The sequence below is a fragment of the Phyllobates terribilis genome, unplaced genomic scaffold (genome assembly GCF_046119375.1).
Source record: "Phyllobates terribilis strain yellow unplaced genomic scaffold, ASM4611937v1 Scaffold_4__5_contigs__length_816908805, whole genome shotgun sequence".
Taxonomy (NCBI): domain Eukaryota; kingdom Metazoa; phylum Chordata; class Amphibia; order Anura; family Dendrobatidae; genus Phyllobates; species Phyllobates terribilis.
In genome coordinates this window covers 5051573-5066164 of record NW_027362764.1, presented here as the reverse complement: position 1 = coordinate 5066164, position 14592 = coordinate 5051573, and the positions used below count along the sequence as shown (strand labels likewise).

At 48.9% G+C, this 14592-nt stretch overlaps 1 protein-coding gene across 1 annotated transcript in view; it reads left to right on the top strand.

Moving 5' to 3' along the window:
- Nucleotides 1-12240: 12240 nt before the first annotated feature.
- The window catches only part of SCAP (SREBF chaperone), a 54896-nt gene continuing 52544 nt past the window's right edge, over nt 12241-14592 (top strand). The window contains exon 1 of the mRNA XM_073677085.1: nt 12241-12393. The gene's annotated coding sequence lies outside the window, so the exon portion shown is untranslated. The remainder of the gene's footprint in view (nt 12394-14592) is intronic.

Below are 14592 nucleotides of genomic sequence, written 5' to 3'. Positions count from 1 at the left end.
AGAATAAGGGACAGGAGTGTGGAGAATAAGGGGCAGAAGTCTGGAGAATAAGGGGCAGAAGTGTGGAGAATAAGGGGCAGAAGTGTGGAGAATAAGGGGCAGGAGTGTGGAGAATAAGGGGCAGAAGTGTGGAGAATAAGGGGCAGAAGTGTGGAGAATAAGGGGCAGAAGTCTGGAGAATAAGGGGCAGAAGTGTGGAGAATAAGGGGCAGGAGTGTGGAGAATAAGGGGCAGAAGTGTGGAGAATAAGGGGCAGAAGTGTGGAGAATAAGGGGCAGGAGTGTGGAGAATAAGGGGCAGAAGTGTGGAGAATAAGGGGCAGCAGTGTGGAGGAATAAGGGGCAGAAGTGTGGAGAATAAGGGGCAGGAGTGTGGAGAATAAGGGGCAGAAGTGTGGAGAATAAGGGGCAGAAGTGTGGAGAATAAGGGGCAGGAGTGTGGAGAATAAGGGGCAGAAGTGTGGAGAATAAGGGGCAGAAGTGTGGAGAATAAGGGGCAGGAGTCTGGAGAATAAGAGGCCGAAGTGTGGAGAATAAGGGGCAGAAGTGTGGAGAATAAGGGGCAGAAGTGTGGAGAATAAGGGGCAGAAGTGTGGAGAATAAGAGGCAGAAGTGTGGAGAATAAGGGGCAGAAGTGTGGAGAATAAGGGACAGGAGTCTGGAGAATAAGGGGCAGAAGTGTGGAGAATAAGGGGCAGAAGTGTGGAGAATAAGGGGCAGAAGTGTGGAGAATAAGGGGCAGAAGTGTGGAGAATAAGGGATAGGAGTCTGGAGAATAAAGGGCAGAAGTGTGGAGAATAAGGGGCAGGAGTCTGGAGAATAAGAGGCAGAAGTGTGGAGAATAAGGGGCAGGAGTCTGGAGAATAAGGGGCAGAAGTGTGGAGAATAAGGGACAGAAGTGTGGAGAATAAGGGGGCAGAAGTGTGGAGAATAAGGGGCAGAAGTGTGGAGAATAAGGGGAAGAAGTGTGGAGAATAAGGGGCAGAAGTGTGGAGAATAAGGGGCAGAAGTGTGGAGAATAAGGGGCAGGAGTCTGGAGAATAAGGGGCAGAAGTGTGGAGAATAAGGGACAGAAGTCTGGAGAATAAAGGTGCAGAAGTGTGGAGAATAAGGGGCAGGAGTGTGGAGAAAAAGGGGCAGGAGTCTGGAGAATAAGGGGCAGAAGTGTGGAGAATAAGGGACAGAAGTGTGGAGAATAAGGGGGCAGAAGTGTGGAGAATAAGGGGCAGGAGTGTGGAGAAGAAGATGCAGGAGTGTGGAGAATAAAAGGGCAGAAGTGTGGAGAATAAGGGACAGGAGTGTGGAGAGCAAGGTTCAGAAGTGTGGAGAATAAAGGGGCAGAAGTGTCGAGAATAAGGGGGCAGAAGTGTGGAGAATAAGGGGGCAGAAGTGTGGAGAATAAGGGGCAGGAGTGTGGAGAATAAGAGACAGGAGTGTGGAGAGTAAGGTGCAGAAGTTTGGAGAATAAGGGGCAGGAGTGTGGAGAATAAGGGGGCAGAAGTGTGGAGAATAAGGGACAGAAGTGTGGAGAATAAGGGGCAGAAGTGTGGAGAATAAGGGGGCAGAAGTGTGGAGAAAAAGGGGGCAGAAGTCTAGAGAATAAGGGGCAGAAGTGTGGAGATTAAGGGGCAGAAGTGTGGAGAATAAGGGGCAGGAGTGTGGAGAATAAGGGGCAGAAGTCTGGAGAATAAGGGGCAGAAGTGTGGAGAATAAGGGGCAGAAGTGTGGAGAATAAGGGACAGGATTGTGGAGAATAAGGGGCAGGAGTGTGGAGAATAAGGGACAGGAGTGTGGAGAATAAGGGGCAGAAGTGTGGAGAATAAGGGGCAGAAGTGTGGAGAATAAGGGACAGGAGTGTGGAGAATAAGGGGCAGAAGTCTGGAGAATAAGGGGCAGAAGTCTGGAGAATAAGGGGCAGAAGTGTGGAGAATAAGGGGCAGAAGTGTGGAGAATAAGGGGCAGGAGTGTGGAGAATAAGGGGCAGAAGTGTGGAGAATAAGGGGCAGAAGTGTGGAGATAAGGGGCAGAAGTGTGGAGAATAAGGGGCAGGAGTGTGGAGAATAAGGGGCAGAAGTGTGGAGAATAAGGGGCAGAAGTCTGGAGAATAAGGGACAGGAGTGTGGAGAATAAGGGGCAGAAGTGTGGAGAATAAGGGGCAGGAGTGTGGAGAATAAGGGGCAGAAGTGTGGAGAATAAGGGGCAGAAGTGTGGAGAATAAGGGGCAGGAGTGTGGAGAATAAGGGGCAGAAGTGTGGAGAATAAGGGGCAGAAGTGTGGAGAATAAGGGGCAGGAGTGTGGAGAATAAGGGGCAGAAGTGTGGAGAATAAGGGAAAGAAGTCTGGAGAATAAGGGGCAGAAGTCTGGAGAATAAGGGGGCAGAAGTGTGGAGAATAAGGGGCAGAAGTCTGGAGAATAAGGGGCAGGAGTGTGCAGAATAAGGGGCAGAAGTGTGGAGAATAAGGGGGCAGAAGTGTGGAGAATAAGGGACAGGAGTCTGGAGAATAAAGGGCAGAAGTGTGGAGAATAAGGGGCAGAAGTCTGGAGAATAAGAGGCAGAAGTGTGGAGAATAAGAGGCAGAAGTGTGGAGAATAAGGGGCAGAAGTGTGGAGAATAAAGGGGCAGAACTGTGGAGAATAAGGTGCAGGAGTGTGGAGAATAAGAGGCAGGAGTGTGGAGAGTAAGGTGCAGAAGTTTGGAGAATAAGGGGCAGGAGTGTGGAGAATAAGGGGGCAGAAGTGTGGAGAGTAAGGTGCAGAAGTTTGGAGAATAAGGGGCAGGAGTGTGGAGAATAAGGGGGCAGAAGTGTGGAGAATAAGGGACAGAAGTGTGGAGAATAAGGGGCAGAAGTGTGGAGAATAAGGGGGCAGAAGTCTAGAGAATAAGGGGCAGAAGTGTGGAGATTAAGGGACAGAAGTGTGGAGAATAAGGGGCAGGAGTGTGGAGAATAAGGGGCAGAAGTCTGGAGAATAAGGGGCAGAAGTGTGGAGAATAAGGGGCAGAAGTGTGGAGAATAAGGGACAGGATTGTGGAGAATAAGGGGCAGGAGTGTGGAGAATAAGGGACAGGAGTGTGGAGAATAAGGGACAGGAGTGTGGAGAATAAGGGGCAGAAGTGTGGAGAATAAGGGGCAGAAGTGTGGAGAATAAGGGACAGGAGTGTGGAGAATAAGGAGCAGAAGTCTGGAGAATAAGGGGCAGAAGACTGGAGAATAAGGGGCAGAAGTGTGGAGAATAAGGGGCAGAAGTTTGGAGAATAAGGGGCAGGAGTGTGGAGAATAAGGGGCAGAAGTGTGGAGAATAAGGGGCAGAAGTGTGGAGATAAGGGGCAGAAGTGTGGAAAATAAGGGGCAGGAGTGTGGAGAATAAGGGGCAGAAGTGTGGAGAATAAGGGGCAGAAGTCTGGAGAATAAGGGACAGGAGTGTGGAGAATAAGGGGCAGAAGTGTGGAGAATAAGGGGCAGGAGTGTGGAGAATAAGGGGCAGAAGTGTGGAGAATAAGGGGCAGAAGTGTGGAGAATAAGGGGCAGGAGTGTGGAGAATAAGGGGCAGAAGTGTGGAGAATAAGGGGCAGCAGTGTGGAGGAATAAGGGGCAGAAGTGTGGAGAATAAGGGGCAGGAGTGTGGAGAATAAGGGGCAGAAGTGTGGAGAATAAGGGGCAGAAGTGTGGAGAATAAGGGGCAGGAGTGTGGAGAATAAGGGGCAGAAGTGTGGAGAATAAGGGGCAGAAGTGTGGAGAATAAGGGGCAGAAGTCTGGAGAATAAGGGGCAGAAGTCTGGAGAATAAGGGGGCAGAAGTGTGGAGAATAAGGGACAGGAGTCTGGAGAATAAAGGGCAGAAGTGTGGAGAATAAGGGGCAGAAGTCTGGAGAATAAGAGGCAGAAGTGTGGAGAATAAGAGGCAGAAGTGTGGAGAATAAGGGGCAGAAGTGTGGAGAATAAGGGACAGGAGTCTGGAGAATAAAGGGCAGAAGTGTGGAGAATAAGGGGCAGAAGTCTGGAGAATAAGAGGCAGAAGTGTGGAGAATAAGAGGCAGAAGTGTGGAGAATAAGGGGCAGAAGTGTGGAGAATAAAGGGGCAGAACTGTGGAGAATAAGGTGCAGGAGTGTGGAGAATAAGAGGCAGGAGTGTGGAGAGTAAGGTGCAGAAGTTTGGAGAATAAGGGGCAGGAGTGTGGAGAATAAGGGGGCAGAAGTGTGGAGAGTAAGGTGCAGAAGTTTGGAGAATAAGGGGCAGGAGTGTGGAGAATAAGGGGGCAGAAGTGTGGAGAATAAGGGACAGAAGTGTGGAGAATAAGGGGCAGAAGTGTGGAGAATAAGGGGGCAGAAGTCTAGAGAATAAGGGGCAGAAGTGTGGAGATTAAGGGACAGAAGTGTGGAGAATAAGGGGCAGGAGTGTGGAGAATAAGGGGCAGAAGTCTGGAGAATAAGGGGCAGAAGTGTGGAGAATAAGGGGCAGAAGTGTGGAGAATAAGGGACAGGATTGTGGAGAATAAGGGGCAGGAGTGTGGAGAATAAGGGACAGGAGTGTGGAGAATAAGGGACAGGAGTGTGGAGAATAAGGGGCAGAAGTGTGGAGAATAAGGGGCAGAAGTGTGGAGAATAAGGGACAGGAGTGTGGAGAATAAGGAGCAGAAGTCTGGAGAATAAGGGGCAGAAGACTGGAGAATAAGGGGCAGAAGTGTGGAGAATAAGGGGCAGAAGTTTGGAGAATAAGGGGCAGGAGTGTGGAGAATAAGGGGCAGAAGTGTGGAGAATAAGGGGCAGAAGTGTGGAGATAAGGGGCAGAAGTGTGGAGAATAAGGGGCAGGAGTGTGGAGAATAAGGGGCAGAAGTGTGGAGAATAAGGGGCAGAAGTGTGGAGAATAAGGGGCAGGAGTGTGGAGAATAAGGGGCAGAAGTGTGGAGAATAAGGGGCAGCAGTGTGGAGGAATAAGGGGCAGAAGTGTGGAGAATAAGGGGCAGGAGTGTGGAGAATAAGGGGCAGAAGTGTGGAGAATAAGGGGCAGAAGTGTGGAGAATAAGGGGCAGGAGTGTGGAGAATAAGGGGCAGAAGTGTGGAGAATAAGGGGCAGAAGTGTGGAGAATAAGGGGCAGAAGTCTGGAGAATAAGGGGCAGAAGTCTGGAGAATAAGGGGGCAGAAGTGTGGAGAATAAGGGGCAGAAGTCTGGAGAATAAGGGGCAGGAGTGTGCAGAATAAGGGGCAGAAGTGTGGAGAATAAGGGGGCAGAAGTGTGGAGAATAAGGGACAGGAGTCTGGAGAATAAAGGGCAGAAGTGTGGAGAATAAGGGGCAGAAGTGTGGAGAATAAGGGGCAGAAGTCTGGAGAATAAGAGGCAGAAGTGTGGAGAATAAGAGGCAGAAGTGTGGAGAATAAGGGGCAGAAGTGTGGAGAATAAAGGGGCAGAAGTGTGGAGAATAAGGGGCAGGAGTGTGGAGAATAAGAGGCAGGAGTGTGGAGAGTAAGGTGCAGAAGCTTGGAGAATAAGGGGCAGAAGTGTGGAGAATAAGGGGCAGAAGTGTGGAGAATAAGGGGCAGAAGTGTGGAGAATAAGGGGCAGGAGTGTGGAGAATAAGGGGGCAGAAGTGTGGAGAATAAGGGACAGAAGTGTGGAGAATAAGGGGGCAGAAGTCTAGAGAATAAGGGGCAGAAGTGTGGAGAATAAGGGGCAGGAGTGTGGAGAATAAGGGGCAGGAGTGTGGAGAATAAGGGGCAGAAGTGTGGAGAATAAGGGGCAGAAGTCTGGAGAATAAGGGGCAGAAGTGTGGAGAATAAGGGGCAGAAGTGTGGAGAATAAGGGACAGGATTGTGGAGAATAAGGGGCAGGAGTGTGGAGAATAAGGGACAGGAGTGTGGAGAATACGGGGCAGAAGTGTGGAGAATAAGGGGCAGAAGTGTGGAGAATAAGGGACAGGAGTGTGGAGAATAAAGGGCAGAAGTCTGGAGAATAAGGGGCAGAAGTCTGGAGAATAAGGGGCAGAAGTGTGGAGAATAAGGGGCAGAAGTGTGGAGAATAAGGGGCAGGAGTGTGGAGAATAAGGGGCAGAAGTGTGGAGAATAAGGGGCAGAAGTGTGGAGAATAAGGGGCAGAAGTCTGGAGAATAAGGGACAGGAGTGTGGAGAATAAGGGGCAGAAGTGTGGAGAATAAGGGGCACGAGTGTGGAGAATAAGGGGCAGAAGTGTGGAGAATAAGGGGCAGAAGTGTGGAGAATAAGGGGCAGGAGTGTGGAGAATAAGGGGCAGCAGTGTGGAGAATAAGGGGCAGCAGTGTGGAGGAATAAGGGGCAGAAGTGTGGAGAATAAGGGGCAGGAGTGTGGAGAATAAGGGGCAGAAGTGTGGAGAATAAGGGGCAGAAGTGTGGAGAATAAGGGGCAGGAGTGTGGAGAATAAGGGGCAGAAGTGTGGAGAATAAGGAGCAGAAGTGTGGAGAATAAGGGACAGGAGTCTGGAGAATAAGGGGCAGAAGTGTGGAGAATAAGGGTTAGAAGTGTGGAGAATAAGGGGCAGAAGTGTGGAGAATAAGGGACAGGAGTCTGGAGAATAAAGGGCAGAAGTGTGGAGAATAAGGGGCAGGAGTCTGGAGAATAAGAGGCAGAAGTGTGGAGAATAAGGGGCAGGAGTCTGGAGAATAAGGGGCAGAAGTGTGGAGAATAAGGGGCAGAAGTGTGGAGAATAAGGGACAGAAGTGTGGAGAATAAGGGGGCAGAAGTGTGGAGAATAAGGGGCAGAAGTGTGGAGAATAAGGGGCAGAAGTGTGGAGAATAAGGGGCAGAAGTGTGGAGAATAAGGGGCAGGAGTCTGGAGAATAAGGGGCAGAAGTGTGGAGAATAAGGGACAGAAGTGTGGAGAATAAGGGGCAGAAGTGTGGAGAATAAGGGACAGGATTGTGGAGAATAAGGGGCATGAGTGTGGAGAATAAGGGACAGGATTGTGGAGAATAAGGGGCAGGAGTGTGGAGAATAAGGGGCAGAAGTGTGGAGACTAAGGGACAGGAGTGTGGAGAATAAAGGGCAGAAGTCTGGAGAATAAGGGGCAGAAGTCTGGAGAATAAGGGGCAGAAGTGTGGAGAATAAGGGGCAGAAGTGTGGAGAATAAGGGGCAGGAGTGAGGAGGAATAAGAGGCAGAAGTGTGGAGGAATAAGGGGCAGAAGTGTGGAGAATAAGGGGCAGGAGTGTGGAGAATAAGGGGAAGGAGTGTGGAGAATAAGGGGCAGAAGTGTGGAGAATAAGGGGCAGAAGTGTGGAGAATAAGGGGAAGGAGTGTGGAGAATAAGGGGCAGAAGTGTGGAGAATAAGGGGCAGAAGTGTGGAGAATAAGGGGCAGAAGTGTGGAGGAATAAGGGGCAGAAGTGTGGAGAATAAGGGGCAGAAGTGTGGAGGAATAAGGGGCAGAAGTGTGGAGAATAAGGGGCAGGAGTGTGGAGAATAAGGGGAAGGAGTGTGGAGAATAAGGGGCAGAAGTGTGGAGAATAAGGGGCAGAAGTGTGGAGAATAAGGGGAAGGAGTGTGGAGAATAAGGGGAAGGAGTGTGGAGAATAAGGGGCAGAAGTGTGGAGAATAAGGGGCAGAAGTGTGGAGAATAAGGGGCAGAAGTGTGGAGAATAAGGGGCAGAAGTGTGGAGAATAAGGGGCAGGAGTGTGGAGAATAAGGGGCAGAAGTGTGGAGACTAAGGGACAGGAGTGTGGAGAATAAAGGGCAGAAGTCTAGAGAATAAGGGGCAGAAGTCTGGAGAATAAGGGGCAGAAGTGTGGAGAATAAGGGGCAGAAGTGTGGAGAACAAGGGGCAGGAGTGAGGAGGAATAAGGGGCAGAAGTGTGGAGGAATAAGGGGCAGAAGTGTGGAGAATAAGGGGCAGGAGTGTGGAGAATAAGGGGACGGAGTATGGAGAATAAGTTGCAGAAGTGTGGAGAATATGGGGGCAGGAGTGTGGAGAATAAGAGGCAGGAGTGTGGAGAATAAGGGGCAGAAGTGTGGAGAATAAGGGGCAGAAGTCTGGAGAATAAGGGGCAGAAGTGTGGAGAATAAGGGTCAGGAGTGTGGAGAATAAGGGGCAGAAGTGAGAAGAATAAGGGGCAGAAGTGTGGAGAATAAGGGGCAGAAGTCTGGAGAATAAGGGGCAGAAGTGTGGAGAATAAGGGGCAGAAGTCTGGAGAATAAGGGGCAGAAGTCTGGAGAATAAGGGGCAGAAGTGTGGAGAATAAGGGGCAGAAGTCTGGAGAATAAGAGGCAGGAGTGTGGAGAATAAGGGGCAGAAGTGTGGAGAATAAGGGGCAGAAGTCTGGAGAATAAGGGGCAGAAGTCTGGAGAATAAGGGGCAGAAGTGTGGAGAATAAGGGGCAGAAGTGTGGAGAATAAGGGGCAGAAGTCTGGAGAATAAGGGGCAGAAGTCTGGAGAATAAAGGGCAGAAGTGTGGAGAATAAGGGGCAGGAGTGTGGAGAATAAGGTGCAGAAGTGTGGAGAATAAGAGGCAGGAGTGTGGAGAATAAGGTGCAGAAGTGTGGAGAATAAGAGGCAGGAGTGTGGAGAATAAGGGGCAGAAGTCTGGAGAATAAGGGGCAGAAGTGTGGAGAATAAGGGTCAGGAGTGTGGAGAATAAGAGGCAGGAGTGTGGAGAATAAGGAGCAGGAGTGTGGAGAATAAGGTGCAGAAGTGTGGAGAATAAGAGACAGGAGTGTGGATAATAAGGTGCAGAAGTGTGGAGAATAAGGGGCAGAAGTGTGGAGAATAAGGGGCAGAAGTGAGGAGAATAAGGGGCAGGAGTGTGGAGAATAAGGGGCAGAAGTGTGGAGAATAAGGGGCAGAAGTGTGGAGAATAAGGGGCAGAAGTGTGGAGAATAAGGGGCAGGAGTGTGGAGAATAAGAGGCAGGAGTGTGGAGAATAAGGTGCAGAAGTGTGGAGAATAAGGGGCAGAAGTGTGGAGAATAAGGGGGCAGAAGTCTGGAGAATAAGGGGCAGAAGTGTGGAGAATAAGGGGCAGAAGTGTGGAGAATAAGGGGCAGAAGTCTGGAGAATAAGGGGCAGAAGTGTGGAGAATAAGGGACAGGATTGTGGAGAATAAGGTGCAGAAGTGTGGAGAATAAGGGGCAGAAGTCTGAAGAATAAGGGGCAGAAGTCTGGAGAATAAGGGGCAGAAGTGTGGAGAATAAGGGGCAGGAGTCTGGAGAATAAGAGGCAGAAGTGTGGAGAGTAAGGGGCAGGAGTCTGGAGAATAAGGGGCAGAAGTGTGGAGAATAAGGGGCAGAAGTGTGGAGAATAATGGACAGAAGTGTGGAGAATAAGGGGGCAGAAGTGTGGAGAATAAGGGGCAGAAGTGTGGAGAATAAGGGGCAGAAGTGTGGAGAATAAGGGGCAGAAGTGTGGAGAATAAGGGGCAGAAGTGTGGAGAATAAGGGGCAGAAGTGTGGAGAATATGGGGCAGAAGTGTGGAGGAATAAGGGGCAGAAGTGTGGAGAATAAGGGGCAGGAGTGTGGAGAATAAGGGGAAGGAGTGTGGAGAATAAGGGGCAGAAGTGTGGAGAATAAGGGGCAGAAGTGTGGAGAATAAGGGGAAGGAGTGTGGAGAATAAGGGGAAGGAGTGTGGAGAATAAGGGGCAGAAGTGTGGAGAATAAGGGGCAGAAGTGTGGAGAATAAGGGGCAGAAGTGTGGAGAATAAGGGGCAGAAGTGTGGAGAATAAGGGGCAGGAGTGTGGAGAATAAGGGGCAGAAGTGTGGAGACTAAGGGACAGGAGTGTGGAGAATAAAGGGCAGAAGTCTGGAGAATAAGGGGCAGAAGTCTGGAGAATAAGGGGCAGAAGTGTGGAGAATAAGGGGCAGAAGTGTGGAGAATAAGGGGCAGAAGTCTGGAGAATAAGGGGCAGAAGTCTGGAGAATAAAGGGCAGAAGTGTGGAGAATAAGGGGCAGGAGTGTGGAGAATAAGGTGCAGAAGTGTGGAGAATAAGAGGCAGGAGTGTGGAGAATAAGGGGCAGAAGTCTGGAGAATAAGGGGCAGAAGTGTGGAGAATAAGGGTCAGGAGTGTGGAGAATAAGAGGCAGGAGTGTGGAGAATAAGGAGCAGGAGTGTGGAGAATAAGGTGCAGAAGTGTGGAGAATAAGAGGCAGGAGTGTGGAGAATAAGGTGCAGAAGTGTGGAGAATAAGAGGCAGGAGTGTGGAGAATAAGGTGCAGAAGTGTGGAGAATAAGGGGCAGAAGTGTGGAGAATAAGGGGCAGAAGTGAGGAGAATAAGGGGCAGGAGTGTGGAGAATAAGGGGCAGAAGTGTGGAGAATAAGGGGCAGAAGTGTGGAGAATAAGGGACAGGATTGTGGAGAATAAGGTGCAGATGTGTGGAGAATAAGGGGCAGAAGTCTGAAGAATAAGGGGCAGAAGTCTGGAGAATAAGGGGCAGAAGTGTGGAGAATAAGGGGCAGAAGTGTGGAGAATAAGGGGCAGAAGTGTGGAGAATAAGGGGGCAGAAGTGTGGAGAATAAGGGGGCAGAAGTGTGGAGAATAAGGGACAGGATTGTGGAGAATAAGGGGCAGAAGTCTGGAGAATAAGGGGCAGAAGTGTGGAGAATAAGGGGCAGAAGTGTGGAGAATAAGGGACAGAAGTGTGGAGAATAAGGGGCAGAAGTGTGGAGAATAAGGGGCAGAAGTGTGGAGAATAAGGGGGCAGAAGTCTGGAGAATAAGGGGCAGAAGTGTGGAGAATAAGGGACAGGATTGTGGAGAATAAGGGGCAGAAGTCTGGAGAATAAGGGGCAGAAGTCTGGAGAATAAGGGGCAGAAGTGTGGAGAATAAGGGGCAGAAGTGTGGAGAATAAGGGGCAGAAGTGTGGAGAATAAGGGGCAGAAGTCTGGAGAATAAGGGGCAGAAGTGTGGAGAATAAGAGGCAGAAGTGTGGAGAATAAGGGACAGGATTGTGGAGAATAAGGGGCAGAAGTGTGGAGAATAAGGGACAGGATTGTGGAGAATAAGGGGCAGAAGTCTGGAGAATAAGGGGCAGAAGTGTGGAGAATAAGGGGCAGAAGTGTGGAGAATAAGGGACAGGATTGTGGAGAATAAGGGGCAGAAGTCTGGAGAATAAGGGGCAGAAGTGTGGAGAATAAGGGGCAGAAGTGTGGAGAATAAGGGGCAGAAGTGTGGAGAATAAGGGGCAGAAGTCTGGAGAATAAGGGGCAGAAGTCTGGAGAATAAGAGGCAGAAGTGTGGAGAATAAGGGTGCAGAAGTCTGGAGAATAAGGGGCAGAAGTCTGGAGAATAAGGGGCAGGAGTGTGGAGAATAAGGGGCAGAAGTGTGGAGAATAAGGGGCAGAAGTCTGGAGAATAAGGGGCAGAAGTGTGGAGAATAAGGGGCAGAAGTCTGGAGAATAAGGGGCAGAAGTCTGGAGAATAAGGGGCAGGAGTGTGGAGAATAAGGGGCAGAAGTGTGGAGAATAAGGGGCAGAAGTCTGGAGAATAAGGGGCAGAAGTGTGGAGAATAAGGGGCAGGAGTCTGGAGAATAAGGGGCAGAAGTGTGGAGAATAAGGGGCAGAAGTGTGGAGAATAAGGGGCAGAAGTCTGGAGAATAAGGGGCAGAAGTACAGAGAATAAGAGGCAGAAGTGTGGAGAATAAGGGGGCAGAAGTGTGGAGAATAAGGGGCAGAAGTGTGGAGAATAAGGGGCAGAAGTGTGGAGAATAAGAGGCAGAAGTGTGGAGAATAAGGGGCAGAAGTGTGGAGAATAAGGGGCAGAAGTGTGGAGAATAAGGGGGCAGAAGTGTGGAGAATAAGGGGCAGAAGTGTGGAGAATAAGAGGCAGAAGTGTGGAGAATAAGGGGCAGAAGTGTGGAGAATAAGGGGCAGAAGTGTGGAGAATAAGGGGCAGAAGTCTGGAGAATAAGGGGCAGAAGTGTGGAGAATAAGGGGGCAGCGCTGGGAATATTGATGCGTCACAGAAACGTCATGGATGTCAATAAAATATAACAATTTATGGAATGTGTATAATTGTCCATTAGTAACCATGGAAAAAGCCTAATAAAGGAGCAAAAAAAAAGAGACAAATGTGAAAACCAGAATCTGTGAACTTTTCGCCTCAGCTGTAGATTATATTATGTGTATTAGAGCTATGTGATTTGTGATGTGCGCTCAGTTCCTCCTTTGGCCGCTAGGTGCCGCTGCTGGCGCTGTCCCGCTCTCTGTTGCAGCAGGTGTTAGGTGTGCTTCCCCCTCCGGCCTGAGGGCGCCGCTGTAGCTCAGCAGATCTGGCGGTGACAGCCGGGCTGGGGGGCGTCGCCGGGTGAGAGGGGAAGGGTCGGGGGTTGCGGGGCGGCACGGAGCCGTGTGTGCCGGATACCAGCGCTCAGTCCCCGCTCTGTGGATACGGTCCCGCCACATGATCAGTCGCAGGTGTCTCTTACCTCGCTCACAGGTAATATCACCGCCGCCATTACCTCACACCATGTGACGTCATACACCACGCTGCATGACGCAATACCCTGTAATGTACGAGCCGTAGTGACATCATAACAACCCATGGACTGACACCTGTGAACCTTCCCACATCTGTAAATTATATGAGGAGGGGTCTGGGGGTCTCTATTACTTATACATTATATGAGGAGGGGTCTGGGGGTCTCTATTACTTATACATTATATGAGGAGGGGTCTGGGGGTCTCTATTATTTATACATTATATGAGGAGGGGTCTGGGGGTCTCTATTATTTATACATTATATGAGGAGGGGTCTGGGGGTCTCTATTACTTATACATTATATGAGGAGGGGTCTGGGGGTCTCTATTATTTATACATTATATGAGGAGGGGTCTGGGGGTCTCTATTACTTATATGTTATATAAGGAGGGGTCTGGGGATCTCTATTATTTATACATTATATGAGGAGGGGTCTGGGGGGTCTCTATTATTTATACATTATATGAGGAGGGGTCTGGGGGTCTCTATTACTTATACATTATATGAGGAGGGGTCTGGGGTCTCATTTATACATTATATGAGGAGGGGTCTGGGGGTCTCTATTATTTATACATTATATGAGGAGGGGTCTGGGGGGTCTCTATTATTTATACATTATATGAGGAGGGGTCTGGGGGGGTCTCTATTATTTATACATTATATGAGGAGGAGTCTGGGGGTCTCTATTATTTATACATTATATGAGGAGGGGTCTGGGGGTCTCTATTATACATTATATGAGGAGGGGTCTGGGGGTCTCTATTATTTATACATTATATGAGGAGGGGTCTGGGGGTCTCTATTATTTATACATTATATGAGGAGGGGTCTGGGGGTCTCTATTATTTATACATTATATGAGGAGGGGTCTGGGGGTCTCTATTACTTATACATTATATGAGGAGGGGTCTGGGGTCTCATTTATACATTATATGAGGAGGGGTCTGGGGGTCTCTATTATTTATACATTATATGAGGAGGGGTCTGGGGGTCTCTATTATTTATACATTATATGAGGAGGGGTCTGGGGGTCTCTATTATTTATACATTATATGAGGAGGGGTCTGGGGGTCTCTATTACTTATACATTATATGAGGAGGGGTCTGGGGTCTCATTTATACATTATATGAGGAGGGGTCTGCGGGTCTCTATTATTTATACATTATATGAGGAGGGGTCTGGGGGTCTCTATTACTTATACGTTATATGAGGAGGGGTCTGGGGGGTCTCTATTATTTATACATTATATGAGGAGGGGTCTGGGGGTCTCTATTATTTATACATTATATGAGGAGGGGTCTGGGGGTCTTTATTACTTATACATTATATGAGGAGGGGTCTGGGGGGTCTCTATTACTTATGTTATATGAGGAGGGGTCTGGGGGTCTCTATTACTTATACATTATATGAGGAGGGGTCTGGGGGTCTCTATTATTTATACATTATATGAGGAGGGGTCTGGGGGTCTCTATTACTTAACATTATATGAGGAGGGGTCTGGGGGTCTCTTACTTAACATTATATGAGGAGGGGTCTGGGGGTCTCTATTACTTATACATTATATGAGGAGGGGTCTGGGGGTCTCTATTACTTATACATTATATGAGGAGGGGTCTGGGGGTCTCTATTATTTATACATTATATGAGGAGGGGTCTGGGGGTCTCTATTACTTAAAATTATATGAGGAGGGGTCTGGGGGTCTCTATTACTTATATGTTATATGAGTAGGGGTCTGGGGGTCTCTATTACTTATACATTATATGAGGAGGGTTCTGGGGTCTCATTTATACATTATATGAGGAGGGGTCTGCGGGTCTCTATTACTTATACATTATATGAGGAGGGGTCTGGGGGTCTCTATTACTTATACGTTATATGAGGAGGGGTCTGGGGGTCTCTATTACTTATACGTTATATGAGGAGGGGTCTGGGGGTCTCTATTACTTATACATTATATGAGGAGGGGTCTGGGGGCCTCTTATACATTATATGAGGAGGGGTCTGGGGGTCTCTATTATTTATACATTATACGAGCAGCGTTCTGGGGGTCTCTATTACTTATACAATATATGAGGAAGGGTTTGGGGGTCTCTATATGTATACAATATATGAGGAGGGGTCTATTATTTATACATTATATGATCCCCTTCCCCA